Below are 15,527 nucleotides of genomic sequence, written 5' to 3'. Positions count from 1 at the left end.
TATGAAGGGTGCAAACGCGTTAGCATGCATGAGCTAGATACTATGCCTATGTGCTACGTTCTCCTGGTTATCTCCAGTTTTTTCTCTCCTGCAGCAAGTTTACGTTCCTCATTCCACACGAAAGTAAGATAAGCGCCTTTTCTCACGATGAAGTACGCGCAGGATGCGTTCCTCAAACAGCCACGGAAGTGTGGACCAATGCGGTGACAAACCAGCTGAAAGGATATATACAAAATCCCCGTTTCACAGCACACAAACTAACAAACGCGTTCTCTGTGTGATGAGTCGCTGCAGTATTATGTTACAGTGGCGCAGTATTAAATATTGCCCAAATCTCAGCAATTTTAGCTAACAGCGGCCAAAATATCACGCGCGTAGCAGACGCTCGCCGCTTTGACGCGGCTTCCGCCGCGTAGAAAGCCCACGGGCCCGGCACGGCAGTGCCGCGGCGCGGAAGTTCACCGCAAAAGGCCCTCGCTCCTCCCATGTATTCGCGCGGCGCTTTTAGAGGTGTGCGCCGCCGCGCCGCGCCGCCACCGCAGCCTGTTTCTGGTCACGCTAGAGCACTGCACGGGCCGGATTTTACGGCCCGGGCCCGGCCCGGGCCCGCTTCATGAAGCCCGAGCCCAGCCCGGGCCCGTGGTTCCAAGCCCGAGCCCGGCCCGGGCCCGGGCCCGGGCGTTCATTACTAAACTAATCCAGGGCGCGCTTGTTCATGACCAGGCCCGACCCGGGCCCGCTAGAGGATATTAGTTGTTGATGATGATTAATAATGATTCCCTGCGCTTTGTAGCGGGCGATCGGACGGAAAATCCGGTGTGTACATGCATCGAAATGTTGCTTTGCCCACGGTGGTAGCTCAGTGGTTAAGCTGTTTCGCTGTTAAGTCCTAGGACGCGGGTGCGATTCCCGCGGGCACGGCGGCCGCAATTTGATGGGGGCGAAATGCAAGAACACCCGTGTATATACTTTATCTTTAGGTGCACGTTAGAGAACTCAAGGTGGCCGAAATTGATCCGGTGCCACTACGGCGTGCCTCGTAATCATATCGTGATTTTGGCACGTAATACCAAGGAATATAAATGAAATGTACCGTATGTGTCAACCTCGAATAAAAGACCGAAATCTTTATAAGGAAACCCACCACGATGTACTTGTTACTTTGACAGTCTGGTCCAGCAGACGAAACGTTAGTGAAAATATACAGTGCCAATCTATATCTATACCGGTGCAAAAAAAAAATAGCACTTCAACTGTTTTTCTATTTTTATTGCCAAGCTTTACTAAGAGCCAGCTCTTTGCACGTGTCACTTCAGCTTGGCACAGTATACCTTAGACCATGCAATGGCATAACGTTCGCGTGTGCTCGAAGGCCCGACTTACGCCTTTTAATGAGCGGGTCCGAGTCCGGCCCGGCCCGCAGCCTCAAGCCCGGGCCCGGCCCAGGCCCGCGGCTTCAAGCCCGGGCCCGGCCCGGGCCCGCACTTTCAAGCCCGAGCCCAGCCCGGGCCCGCCAGAAAACGCTTCGGACGGCCCGGCCCGGCCCGCGGGCCGGGCCGGGCCGGGCCCGTGCAGTGCTCTAGGTCACGCCGCTCGCGCCGCCGCCGAAGTCCGAGGGAAGGGCTGGATTGCATCAGTCACCCCTCTATCAGTTTGCAGGAGGGGGAGATAGCCTTTCTAGAACGTCACTTGACGTAGGCAGGCTGAGCGCAAGATTTTAAGTTTTTAAGTTTTTTGTGTCGACTCGTTGGGTTAGATATGATTGCATGGTAGTATAAACATGTCTTTCCGGAATAAAAATATTTCAGTTGCTAGTAGCGCGTCGTCCCGTGTCCATCTTCTTCCCTGTGTACCGTATTATCGCGCCCTTCTGTTTATCATGAACCAACACCAACTCGCCCAACTATTCACATTGCTCTGTCCCAAGAGAGATCACGCCGCCGCCACCGCCACGCAATAATTGCGGCGCGCCGCCGTTAGTTTTCTTTTAATTCGAATGGGGAATCTGGAAATAAAATAAAGCCCTTCACCGGCGGAGCTCTTCTCGATGTGTCCATGAAATGAACTGTCCATTTCAGCGGCCGCTGAATAGCGGGAGCACAGCGAGAAACGCAGCCCCTGTTTCCGGTTTCAAACACTCTCGGCACAAATGATAAGGACGGAATGCGCTTCAATGCAACGAACGCAGCCCTCAGAGATCCGATTTTCGGTGCACATGTCTTCTGCTCGTGTTAGCCATTGATTTAGGTTTAATGCGGCCGCTCGTCTAACCGCTCGTCTAATGGTGCGCATTGGCGGAGAGTTTTCATTTTACCGGAGGGGGCGGGGGCCCGACTTGCTCTTCCACATTTCTCTCTCACTCTCCCTACACACATACATACATATATATATATATATATATATATATATATATATATATATATATATATATATATATATATATATATATATATATATATATATATATATATATATACAGTAGACTCTCAGTAAACGGAAATCTGTTAAACGGAACTGCTGCTTAAACGGAACAACTGCATCTAATATAATTGGTTTCATACTTGGATTCTGCACTTCTGTTCATCTCTCAGTAAACGGAACTCCTGTTAAATGGAACATATTTTCTTGGTCCCTTCAGGTTCCGTTTATCGAGAGTCTACTGTATATATATTGTGAGGTGTCAGCCATCCCGCAGTGCCTATCTCCCGTGTCTCTGGACAGATGGCAGCACTTCAGCTGATCCACCTAGCGTTTCCTCCTCGACTCACTAGAAGGCGCCCAGTGTTTGACGCGGGTGTCGCGTGTGAGATGCTAGCAGAGTCAGCCATGGACCGCCCGCGTTGCTAGTGTGATGCGTTGTGCTGGTGTTCTTGTGTGAGTGTCGCCCTGTTTGGCCGCTGAGTTTCATTTTTACCGTGTTAATAAACATGTAGTCACAAGAGACAGTGCCCGTTCCTCTTCAATATTCCGCCTACGAGCCTCACATCTGGCGCAGTCGACGGCGAGCCTCTGCAACTGTCTCGTCCAGCCCGCCTTCGCCCGAAGATGTTCGACTTCAGCCCCAAAGCCATTAGCAAGTAAGCGGAACCTTCCAAGCCGTGTCACAGCGTCACGAAAAGCCTTTTAAGCCTTTGCACCGTTCGCAAAAGCCAAGCCTAAAACGCCGTTCGAACTTCTGCAACGCAGCTAGGCCTACTCAGCCTGCAACGTAGTTCGAGCGTTTCTGACGGAGCTAAGCCTACTTCGGCATTCGACTCCAGCCACAGTTACCATGCCCGGAATCCTCTGGCACGAATTGGACACGGCGACAATGTCCCGCCTCAGCGTCGAGCTTCTCCGCGAAGAGCTCGAAAGACGAAGCCTGGAAACGACCGGCACGAAAGACGAGCTTGTGCAGCGCCTACACAAGGACATCCAAGAAAGCCGTGACTCGACTCCGACGCCTGCCCAAACGCCGCCGGCGGCTAACTTTTCCTCGGATGCCGCTACTATTCAAGCGCTCGCGGCGTTGATGCAGCAGTTGCCCCGGCCTTCAACAGTTGTCACGACATTGCCCGACCTTTCGGCGTCGATTCCGAGCTTCGACGAATCTCCGCGACAAAGCGTCAACGCATGGCTTGACGAGGTGCGTCGAGTGCAACAACTCGCCTCTTGGGATGACGCCACTACCCGCCTCATCGCGGCTAGCAAATTGAAGGGCACAGCTCGGAATTGGCATTTGACGTTTGGCCACCAGCATGTGACATGGCAGGAGTGGAGCAACGCGCTCAAGAGCACATTCTCATCAGAGTTCTCCCTCATAGAGTGGCAGGAGCGCGTCCTGAAGGTTAAACAGCACGCCGATGAGAACCTCCGCCAATACGCCTTCGCCAAATTGCGTCTGGTGGAACAGTGCCCTGTCAATCTGTCCGAGGGGCAGAAGATCGACTACCTGCTTCAAGGCTTGCGTGAGCAGCACGTTATCGCCGCAATCGCTGCTAGCCAGCCCTCTACAGTCAGCGATTTTATGGCGACGTGCGTCAGTCTGGACAAATGCGCCCAACACACCCAAATGCAGCCCTATTCCAGATCGTTGCCTGCCGAGCCCCAGCGTGAGGCGCATCAGTCTTACTCGTCAAGGTCGCCAGCACCCACCATTCCAGCCCAGCCACCTCGGAACTCCAGGCCTCAGCCAACCACTCCTACGCCTTCACGCCCACGACAGCGCATAGCAGACATGCCCGTCCATGAGCAGGAAGCCAAGTACGCTGCCATTACCGCTCAGTATGGTGCACCTGCATACCGCAGTGGTCAGGACCTCAGCACGGCAACGTGCTTCAATTGCCGACAGTTAGGTCACCTGGCTGCCAGGTGCCCTTCACCCCGAGCTACGCGTCAGCGACTCCCAGACAACACGCATCCTCATGCCACGGCCATGTCTTGCCTAGAGGGATCACTCGTGCAGTGCGCCGTCATTGAAGCTCATGTAGCAGGTGTTGGAACTGTCGACGCCTTCCCAGACAGTGGCTCTAAGATCACCATATTGACTGAAGACCTTGTCCCGTCATCTGCCTTGACACCTTGGAAAAAGCCACCTCTCTCTGTCGTGGGAGGAGGTACAGTTATGCCAGCAGGTACGCTGTCGACTTCCATTTCACTTGGCCCCATATCTGCAGTTGTGGATGTGACAGTGCTTCCCCCCCCCTACCTCTGATCCTCTGCGAAGACTGGTTACAGGCTGCACAGGCAGAACTCATCGTGAAGCCACCAAAGCCCACGGAAATTCACCACCCAAGCACAAATACAGCGCTCTTCTGTCATCAGAAACTCTTCCCAAGAATGGCCAATGCCGTATTTCTCCACAGCCAGCCCTTGTTGGCTTCAACTCAGTTCACTACTGGAGGACTACAGCTTGAACCCCTTCCTGATAACAACCAACCGCCATCGCTATCATTGGCATGCCATGAAGCACTATTTGAGAAAGGAGTCAAAGACAAGCCAGTGGAGTTGCCCCACTGTTCAGCCAGCTCCACAACAGACGAGACAAGTTCCCTACTGCGTGAAGCACAGATTGATCAACAACTCTCCAGCGAAGAGTCAACTGTCAGTCCCGACAGGCAGACACGAGATGGAAGTCAAGAGAAACCAAGCCGAAGCCGGGATGCGAAAACCAGCCGTAGCAGAGAGAAAAGGAGCCACAGCCGGGAGAAAAAGAGGAGCCACCGTCGTGCGAAAAACAGAAGCCTGAGCCCAGAAAAAAAGAGAAGCAAAAGTCGTGAGAGGAGAATGAGCCGTAGTCGAGATAGAAGCCGCCGCAGCAAGGAGAGGAAAAGACGCAGGACCCGAAAGAAAGAACGAAGTCCTAGCCGTGAAAAGAAGCGGAACCGCCACCGTGAGAAGTGGAGTCGCAGTAGAGACAAAAGGAGAAGCCGCAGCCGAGAAAAGAAGCGAAGCATAAGCCGAGATAGGCGCAGGAGCCGTAGCCGAGACCAGAGGAGAAGCCGCGCCAGGAAGCGCCCAAGTCAAGTTCAAGACAGGCGGAGGAGCCGAGAGAGAAGACCTCGCAGCAGGAGCCGTCCTCAACGAAGCTCGACCCGGGCCATGCTGCTGCAGCGTAAGCGGAGTGCCGAACAGTTGCGGAACAAGAGCAAGCAGAGCCTCATAGACCCAGTCGCCCGCGCCGTCACATTCGTCAGCCCAGATGGCTTGACGACTACAACGTCTGACGCAAACAGTTCTTACCTACGCCACTGCCACAAGCCCCATCACCAGCCCCATCCCTGTGCGGTTTTCAAGACTTTTTCATGTACCCAACATTACGACCATGGGACTTGGTCGCCTAAGAGGGTGTGGGATGTGAGGTGTCAGCCATCCCGCAGTGCCTATCTCCCGTGTCTCTGGACAGATGGCAGCACTTCAGCTGATCCACCTAGCGTTTCCTCCTCGACTCACTAGAAGGCGCCCAGTGGAGTAGAGTTACTGTATATGCTAGCATATACAGTAACTCTAGACGCGGGTGTCGCGTGTGAGATGCTAGCAGAGTCAGCCATGGACCGCCCGCGTTGCTAGTGTGATGCGTTGTGCTAGTGTTCTTGTGTGAGTGTCGCCCTGTTTGGCCGCTGAGTTTCATTTTTACCGTGTTAATAAACATGTAGTCACAAGAGACAGTGCCCGTTCCTCTTCAATATTCCGCCTACGAGCCTCACAATATATATATATATATATATATATATATATATATATATATATATATATATATATATATATATATATATATATATTATAAAGATGTTTATTGGCGGACACTCGGCGAAGATGAACGACAGCAACAGTCAAGGCGGGGCCGACTCTGCGCGAGCTGCACTCTGTCCGAAGACGGCAACCCATATAGAAGGGGCCGGAGAGGACGACCCACTTCAGAATTCCAATAAGCTTCGCTACAATTACTCCGGGTGCGAAAAGGGAGCCGCCTGGCGACCTAACAACTTGTCACAATGAGCGGGTCATGGTACACCTTGAGGCACTCCACGTTTACAATGTCACGCCCTCGACGGCGCATGTCCGAGGATGGATCGATTGGTTCGATCAGGTAGTTTATGGGGGATGTGCGTTCAACAACACGGTAGGGGCCTTCGTATTTGGGCAGTAGTTTTGAAGAGAGGCCAGGTGCAGTGGGATCGAGAGCCATACGAGCGCTCCAGGGAGGAACGTCGGCTCAGAAGTGATTCTGTCACCGCGAATGCTCCTCTGCCGCTCTTGGTCATGCGTAGTGAAGGTCTTGGCAAGTTCGCGACATTCTTCAGCAAGTCAGGCGGTAGCAGAAATCGGCGCACACTCAGACCGATCCGGCTTGTATGGAAGGATTGTGTCGATTGTGTGCGAGGGGTGCCTGCCATACAATAAGAAAAAGGGAGAAAAACCAGTGGTGCTCTGAGCGGCGGTATTGTAGGCGTAGGTGACGAAGGGCAGAATGGCATCCCAGTTGGTGTGATCGGCGGCTACGTACATGGAGAGCATGTCGCCGAGCGTACGGTTAAAGCGTTCGGTGAGGCCATTCGTCTGCGGGTGGTAAGCAGTAGTTTTGCGGTGAACAACGTTGCACTCTTTTAGAATGGCTTCGACGACTTCCGACATGAAGACACGGCCTCGATCGCTGAGCAGCTCCTGAGGTGGACCGTGACGTAGCATGAATCGGTGGAGCAGGAAGGAGGCCACATCGCGCGCTGTAGCCGCTGGGAGGGCGGCAGTTTCGGCGTATCGCGTGAGGTGGTCTACAGCGACGATGGCCCAGCGGTTACCAGCAGACGTCAGAGAAAGTGGTCCATACAAATCGATGCCAACACGCCCAAACGGCCGGTCAGGCAAGGTAGAGGTTGCAGACCTGCCGGCGACAGGTGCGTTGAAGTTTTGCGGCGCTGACAATCGATGCAGGAGCGAACGAACTTCTGCACGTAGCGGTACATCCCTCGCCAAAAGTACCGTTGGCGGATGTGGTGGTAAGTTTTCGATACCCCAGAATGCGCACACTGCGGTTCAGCGTGGAACGATTCGCATATGTCAGAACGCAGACTTCGGGGTATTACTAGTAGCCACTGGCGGCCGTCACCACTGTAATTGCGTCGGTGGAGGAGGTCGTCGCGAACGGCGAAATGGTGGGCTTGACGACGCAACGCGCGAGTGGATGGTGTTGCCGATGGATCAGTCAGCAAGTCTATCAGTGAGGCAATCCAGCGATCCTTGCGCTGTTCGGTAGCGATTGTCTGAATGTCGATGGAAGAAACGGCAAGGGGAGACACTGAGCTGTGGGCATTGTCGTCAGGCAAGGGAGAGCGCGACAGGGCGTCGGCGTCAGCATGCTGGCGTCCGTTGCGGTACAGTACGCGGATGTCGTAGTCTTGCAGGCGAAGTGCCCAACGGGCGAGACGGCCTGAGGGATCTTTCAATGACGACAACCAGCACAGCGCATGATGGTCGGTGACGACATCAAATGGGCGACCATACAAATAAGGTCGGAACTTCGTAAGGGCCCAGATGATTGCCAGGCATTCTTTCTCCGTGACGGTGTAATTGGTCTCGGCTTTAGTAAGCGGCGACTTGCATATGCCACGACATATTCCGAGAACCCAGGTTTGCGCTGTGCAAGGACAGCGCCGAGGCCAACACCGGTGGCGTCCGTATCGGAGGAGACGTCAACAAACGACGGAGCTTCGCGAAAGCGGCGTCGCACTCTGACGACCACGTATTGAGAGGCCCGTTGCTGCCAAGGAGCTTTGTCAGCGGCGATATGATAGTCGCGAAGTTTCGTATGAACCGTCGAAAGTAGGAGCATAGTCCTACAAAACTGCGCAGTTCTTTGACGGACGTACGTTTGGGGTACTCTGTCACGGCCCGAAGCTTGGCTGGATCGGGGAGGATTCCGTCCTTGGACACGACGTAGCCTAGTATATTGTCAGCTGCCGTGCTGCAAATCGGCACTTCTTTAGGTTCAGTTGTAGCCCGGCGTCGCTCAAACGCGTCAAAACAAGTCGCAGGCGTTGAAGATGCGTGGAGAAGTCCGGGGCGAAAACGACGACGTCGTCGAGGTAGCACAGGCACATGTGCCGTTTCAAGTTGCGCAGAACGGTATCCATCATGCGCTCAAAGGTCGCTGGTGCATTACACAGCCCAAACGGCATGACGTTGAATTCGTACAAGCCGTCGGGTGTGACAAACGCTGTCTTCGGTCGAGCGTCATCAGCCATGGGGACTTGCCAGTACCCTGAGCGCAAATCGAGCGACGAAAAGAATTCTGCTCCTTGCAGGCTGTCAATGGCGTCGTCTATTCGAGGGAGGGGATAAACGTCCTTACGGGTGATCTTATTGAGTCGGCGGTAGTCCACGCAGAACCGCACAGAGCCGTCCTTCTTCGCAACGAGAACTACAGGAGACGCCCACGGGCTGTTTGAGGGTCGAATAACATCGCGGCGAAGCATGTCTTCGACTTGCTCGTTAATTACACGACGCTCTGCTGGAGATACGCGATATGGACGTTGCCGCAGTGGTGGTTGGGCGCCAGTGTCGATGTGATGCGTGACAGCAGACGTGCGGCCGAGAGAAGTTTGCGCGACATCGAACGAAGAACGAAATTCTTCCAACAGGCAGAGAAGCTGGGAACGCTGGACCGACGTAAGGTTGTCAGCAATTGAGGAAGAAAATACATCAGCGGGTGACGAGTCAGATGTGGAAACAGCACCGAGCGTACGGGAGCTGGCACAGTGCGTGTCACCCGGTGCGTCCATAACTTGTGCGTCTTCGAGGGCTTCCGCTCGGCCGAGACATTCCCCTCGCACCAACGTAACAATGTACGGGGATGGGTTCGTAACGAAAATATCGGTGTCGCCCTGAGTGACTTGCACGGTCGCAAATGGCACCAGCAAACCTTTCCTGGTGAAAACGCGGTCAGAGGGGGAAAGGAGTGCAACGGTGTCGGAGAGACCGGTGCAATAGACGGACACAGCCGTTGACGAGTTTGCAGGAACTGTGGTGTCGTCTTTGACGAGTACTTTGGTCGCAGCCGATGGACTGTTCGCCGGCGTGAAATTGGAGAATGGTGAGAGCTCTATTTCGGCTGGTGCGCAACGAATTACGGCGTCGTGGCGAGCGAGAAAATCCCAACCCAGGATGACGTCGTGAGAGCATGAAGAAATTATGATGAATTCGACGGCGTACAGAGCGCCCTGAATGATGACACGGGCTGTACACACCGCAGTCGGGTGAATGCTTTGGGCGCTGGCTGTACGGAGGGAGAGCCCGGAAAGCGGCGTCGTCACTTTTCGTAGTAGTCGGCTAAATTTAGCGTCCATAACGGATACGGCAGCTCCAGTGTCCACAAGGGCCAATGTGCGCACGCCATCTACAAACACGTCTACTACGTTCGATGGGCTTTGCTGAGGGCTTTGGCAGTTCGATAGCGTCGCAGCCCTTGCCTCTTGGACTGCGACGACTAGTTTTCCTGGTCTCGGGCGACCGGACGAGGCCGCATCGGTGACAGTGAGCGGCATCTTGGGGATGGCGAACGGCGGGTAGATGGAGACGGGCGTGAAGTCGGTGACATAGGCGGCGGCGGCTCGTAATATGGACGGCTGGACTGGCTGGTGACGGTCGATCCGACTCGAGGCGGCTGCATGCGATTGCAATAGCGGGCGACGTGACCGGTGCAACCGCACGCAAAGCAGATGGGGCGGTTGTCGGAAGTGCGCCATCGGCTTGCCGGGCTAGGTCCCATCCATGTCGCAGGACGCGAGGGACGGGGTAGCTGCTGGTATGACTGCATGGTGGGCTGCAGTCGTGGCGTATGGATGACGTCGGCGTACGCAGCCGGCACACTCTCTTCGAAGGCCTGAGGCCTGGCGACGGCTCCGGCGTAAGTGGGGAACCACAGGGATCGCTGGGGGCGGCCTGGCTACAACTTGCGCGTAACTGAGCGGCGCAGTCAGTGCCCGAGGGGGTTGGTGGTATTCCGGCATGACCTCCGCGATTTCATGGTCAATAGCCCGGCGTAGGGGAGGAAGCAGTGGGGTCGACGACTGTTCAACAGGCTGCGGGTGAGCGAAGGCCAGTAGAGAGAACTGGCGGGCAATCTCCTCGCGCACGAAGGACTTGATTTCGGCGAGCAAGACGGAGTGGTCCGAAATAGCCGACATGCCAGCGAGATCGGCGTCGCGTGATGGAGGTCGACGCGTCATCAGCCGCTGCCGGCGCAGCTCCTCGTAGCTTTGGCACAGTGTGATGACCTCAGCCACAGTGCAAGGGTTTTTGGCGAGTAGCATGGTGAAGGCATCGTCGTCGATGCCTTTCATGACGTTCCGGATCTTCTCAGCTTCAGGCATGGTCGCGTTGGCTTTCTTGCACAAGTCCAGGACGTCTTCAATGTAACTCGTGAAAGACTCGCCGGACTGCTGGGCTCGTTCCCGTAAGCGCTGGTCAGCTTGCAGCTTACGAACCGCAGGGCGGCCAGACACGTCGACGATCGCGGTCTTGAAAGCGGACCGCGTAGCGAAATCGGATGCGTGCATAGGCTTGCGACACCCGCGAGGTAGAAAACCAGGTTGCTCAGTTTTCCTGCCTCGTCCCCTTTATTGGGTACGCTGAAACGCTCGTAAATCGCGAGCCAGTCCTCGACGTCGGTGCCATCCGCGCCGGTGAAAACAGGAGGGTCGCGGATGCGGGGGACACCGGGACAAGATGTCGGTGCAGGGGGAGGTGTTTGCTGGGCGGCATCTTGAGTCATGGTAGAGGGCACGGCACAGGATCGAAGCTCCAAGGGCATTGAATGCTGACCGTAGTTGTTTGAAGGGCACAGCACTCTCCACCAAATTATAAAGATGTTTATTGGCGGACACTCGGCGAAGATGAACGACAGCAACAGTCAAGGCGGGGCCGACTCTGCGCGAGCTGCACTCTGTCCGAAGAGGGCAACCCACTAGAAGGGGCCGGAGAGGACGACCCACTTCAGAGTTCCAATAAGCTTCGCTACAATATATATATATATATATATATATAGAGAGAGAGAGAGAGGAGTCCAACTTCCAAATTAAAGAACCTAATGTAACTTTATTATCTTAATTAGGTGCCCGCGATATCATAATGAAGATCTGTAAGTGGAGGACCCTAGATTTATTTTTCAATTTACACAAAGACATCGATCCACCTCGTAACTCTTGGCTCGAAGCGAAAAAGGTCGCGTAGGTGACCTTTTTCGTTGACTCGTTGACTGCGTCGCGAGAAATCGATTCACGCAATGCGTGGGGTTAGGCTTTACTTTGTTAAAACATGCGCCACACAGGAGACAGTAGGCTAACGCTATCACGGGAAGCTTTAATTACATGCCAGTGAGTTCAATTCAATATGGCTGAAAGTGATTCTGAGATGGTAGTAAATACCATTTGCTACCACTACACCTTGTGCGAAGCTGCGGTTATGAATCTGGACGAGTAATGGAGTTGCTCATTGGTGGCCGAACTTTTAGTACAACCCTTTACTGATAAATCAAAGCTGCGAACTATCTTTTCTCGGCACTTTTGTTAGCAGGTATGACGAAGGGTACCAATATGTAGGCAACCAAGAAATTACCCGTTTTTTTATTGGCGAGTAAGTTTGTGCGAAAGCGTTGACTGACTGACTGTGTCGGGATTGCTTTGTATTCTCAGTATCATTTTTGTGTTCTCAAAACCATTCACTACGGGGTTCAAGACAACAGGCGGATAGCAAAATCTCGGTTGCCGCGAGGGATTGGGGGGTGCGGCGTGTTCTGCTACGGCTTCCGGTTCGAGACTCCGCATGGCTGTCGCTTCGTGTCCATTCATGTGACCACCGCCGCGTGCACGCTTGGTTTCTTTTTTATTGATCGCGCAGCTTTGGTGGAAAACCGCGATGCAAGCACCGCAGAACAGTTCCGAAAGGTAAGTGTGAGCTGTCAATCTGTCGTAATATGTTGGTGCCCTTAAACTCGTGTGTGGGTGGCGGACATGTCATGTCCCAATCGCGTCATGTCGGATGGTCGTATGAAGTTTATCAAGCGTAAATATATGTTCGTTAACTTGTCAAGGAGTTTTTTGAGTGACAAGTCGAACTATAATAGGTGGCTACTGCTTTTCTTCTTGTTATTGTTGTGAGAGCTCGTGCAACAAAAGTCGCCGGAGTCTCTCCGTCGTCGTAACCCCGATGATAACAAACGGCATGGTCAAGGCGAATGTCAGTGTCAGCCACCGACGATGAAGACGACGAAGAAGCCGGAAGCTACGCGGATGTGCTGGAATGGTACCGGAGCGCACGTCGCTCCATGCCGGACCCACACCCGCAGCTCACCAGAGAACAGGCGGTACTCTACAGACAGCTGCAAACGAACACTGTGCTCACGCCTGCGCTCGCGCGCTTCATGTGCCCCGACGTCTACGAGAGTGCAAAGTGTAGTGTGTGTAACAGTGCGACCGCTACGCTAACTCACGTGTTGTGGGATTGTGAACTGAATCCAGAAGATGCAGCGGCCTACCCAGGCAGACTGTCAACGGACATTGCCAGTGCCTAACGGCTCAGGACTTAGGGCAACAGCTACAGGCGGTCCAGCGGATCGAGACAGCTCTCGCTCGCCAAACGCGCAGGGACGCACCTGACGGGACCCAGGGGCGACAGCCTCGTGGAGAACGTTGGGTTCCCCGGCGTAAGCGTCGAGACGCAGCTTGATGACTGCATATAGTCGGGTAGCAAGAGGGCCCTGCGTGGCACCCTGCTACCTCCGCCGGTGCTTTAATAAAGTTCACTTCTCTCTCTCTCTCTCAGCAAACTTTTTTTTTTGGCTTGCATGATTTTTCTGTGTAGTAGCTTGCGTTGACTGAAAGGTCTTCAACCACAGCACTCGTGTTTGACGCTTAGCGATCGAAGCCACAGACCACCCGCGGTAGCAGTTGTTGCGCTCCGCACAGTAGCTGAACATTTCACTCGGCTGGCCTCACCAAGGCACACAAATATTTTAGACCATGAAAAAAAGAATAGGAAGAGCACTGCGATGTAATGTGCTTGAGCACAGAATGCATTTTAACTGTGTTGAGGTTTTTAAAAATCGCGGAAACCTTGACTCTTTATGCTTTCTCCCGACTTGCAACGTTAGCAAGCTGCCGTTTCGATCGCTGTCGTTCGTCTGCTTCATCTACGGTCCTCTCTTACTTTATGCTGAAATATGCCTTACAAACTGGTCCGAAATTGTGTCCATCTAAGCGATATGTTTACAACAAAAAATCTGACATAGCAGTTGTCTCACATCAAACACACTTACCACCAAGAAACACCCCACTGCATTACGAATATCACTAGTACAAAGTACGATCAATATTAATACCGGTTTTATTGACAGCTGCACAGCAACCCCTGTAGTCATAGTCATAAATAATGATAAGTTAGAAGACAACGCTATGTTCCCCCTTACCAAGTTGCTCCCAACTACGCAACTACTGATTTGACAAATCATCTGGGTGGTGCGCATTGCCCATTGTAAAATTTTTCCTCCTGTCTTTTTGCCATATTCCTAGCCGCTTCTACCTATGTTTCCTACAAAAGGCCAGTGAAAGTAACACCGTGACCTACAAGTGTGCACCTCTGCTGTCCCTTGCTGATGTTCTGGTTTTCTCAGATACCTTTCAGTCATATTTGCTGTAAGGCTACGCTTGTTATTTGCAGAGCAAATCTAAACCAGCCTTCATGTTTCCCCCATCATTTTAATTTCATTTGTTTGCACGTACTGTAATGTATTTACTGAAGCTGCAACTCACAGTGGGGCAAGTGCAAGTATACATAACAGTGACAAAATTTTTTGGCAGTTAAAATAAACAAACAAAAGAAATAATCTACAGCTGCAGTATGAATGTATAGAAAACACATACAGCAGTGTAAGCAAAATAAATAAATGTTGTAGTGAATATTTTTATTCTCTTTAAATACTGTGTTCCTCCTAGCCTAAGAGAGATGAGTAAAAAGAACTAGAAAAACAAAAAGCTTAAGATATGCAGTGATGCATGGACACATGTGCAAGCTAACTATGGAATGTACACAAACCAGGTGAGCAATTTCTTAGATCATAAAGAAAGATTCATGCGTAATCTATGGACAATGATGGCAAAGAATTTAAAAGTTTAGGTAGGCATGTTTGGAGGGTTGACGTCAAAGTAATAATGACTGCATCGGGAAGATTCGGCAAAACTTATGAGGATTCAGAAATTTTTATTGCAGTGACACATTTATGTTCTGTATACATGACAATGCCTACTCTTCTGAAAACGGGTTGGATGCAAAGCATGTGTTTGGTTGCATATGGTTGCATATAACATGCCTTCATGATTATTACTGGCCATTCCAGGCGTCCAGCTGCCTTCAAATTGGACACAATGCGGAATTTGAATTATGTGAAAGGAGAGCACCTGTGGCCCGAGATTAACTATGCACAGATCAGCTCATATTTTCTGGAAAAAGAAAGCTATGATGGCAACGCTTCTCAGGCCTTTCATGCTTTAGATGCATATCAGTATGTGAAGTCAGGTAAGTTTAATTCATTAATGTTGCTACAACAAACAGCATGACCAACTGAACTTTCATAGCAAAGCATGTGGATATATTGTGGAGCACATGTCCCCAAAAATGAGGCGCAGACACAAGTAAAGGACACATACACAGGATGGGTGCTAGACGTCAACCGATTTTAACTGGAAGACAACATGGAAAAGCCAAAAACCATCGGATAAGAGCACATGCGCACCATCACACTCCGAGGTGCTTTCTTATATCTGCGGCTTCACGTGTTACCAACTTGCATGCGCAATATTTGCTGGGTGCAGACAACCGAGGATGGCCAAATTCAAGATGCAAGGTGCACATGCATGGCAGGGTAATGTCTCTTGTGAATGATTGTTACCTATATCACACAGTGCAAGAAAGGAGAATCAGTCAAGGGCCCTGTTTGTGCAACACAAACATGTGGAGCCAACATATTTTGAAGCCACACAATGCATAAAGGGTGTTAT

General features: G+C 52.3%; 1 pseudogene; it reads left to right on the top strand.

Moving 5' to 3' along the window:
- The first annotated feature begins 3,141 nt into the window (after positions 1–3,141).
- On the top strand, positions 3,142–13,213 carry LOC125758667 (uncharacterized; annotated as a pseudogene).
- The last annotated feature ends 2,314 nt before the right edge of the window (positions 13,214–15,527 follow it).

This window comes from Rhipicephalus sanguineus, chromosome 5 (genome assembly GCF_013339695.2).
Source record: "Rhipicephalus sanguineus isolate Rsan-2018 chromosome 5, BIME_Rsan_1.4, whole genome shotgun sequence".
Taxonomy (NCBI): domain Eukaryota; kingdom Metazoa; phylum Arthropoda; class Arachnida; order Ixodida; family Ixodidae; genus Rhipicephalus; species Rhipicephalus sanguineus.
This window is presented reverse-complemented; position numbering and strand designations above follow the sequence as displayed.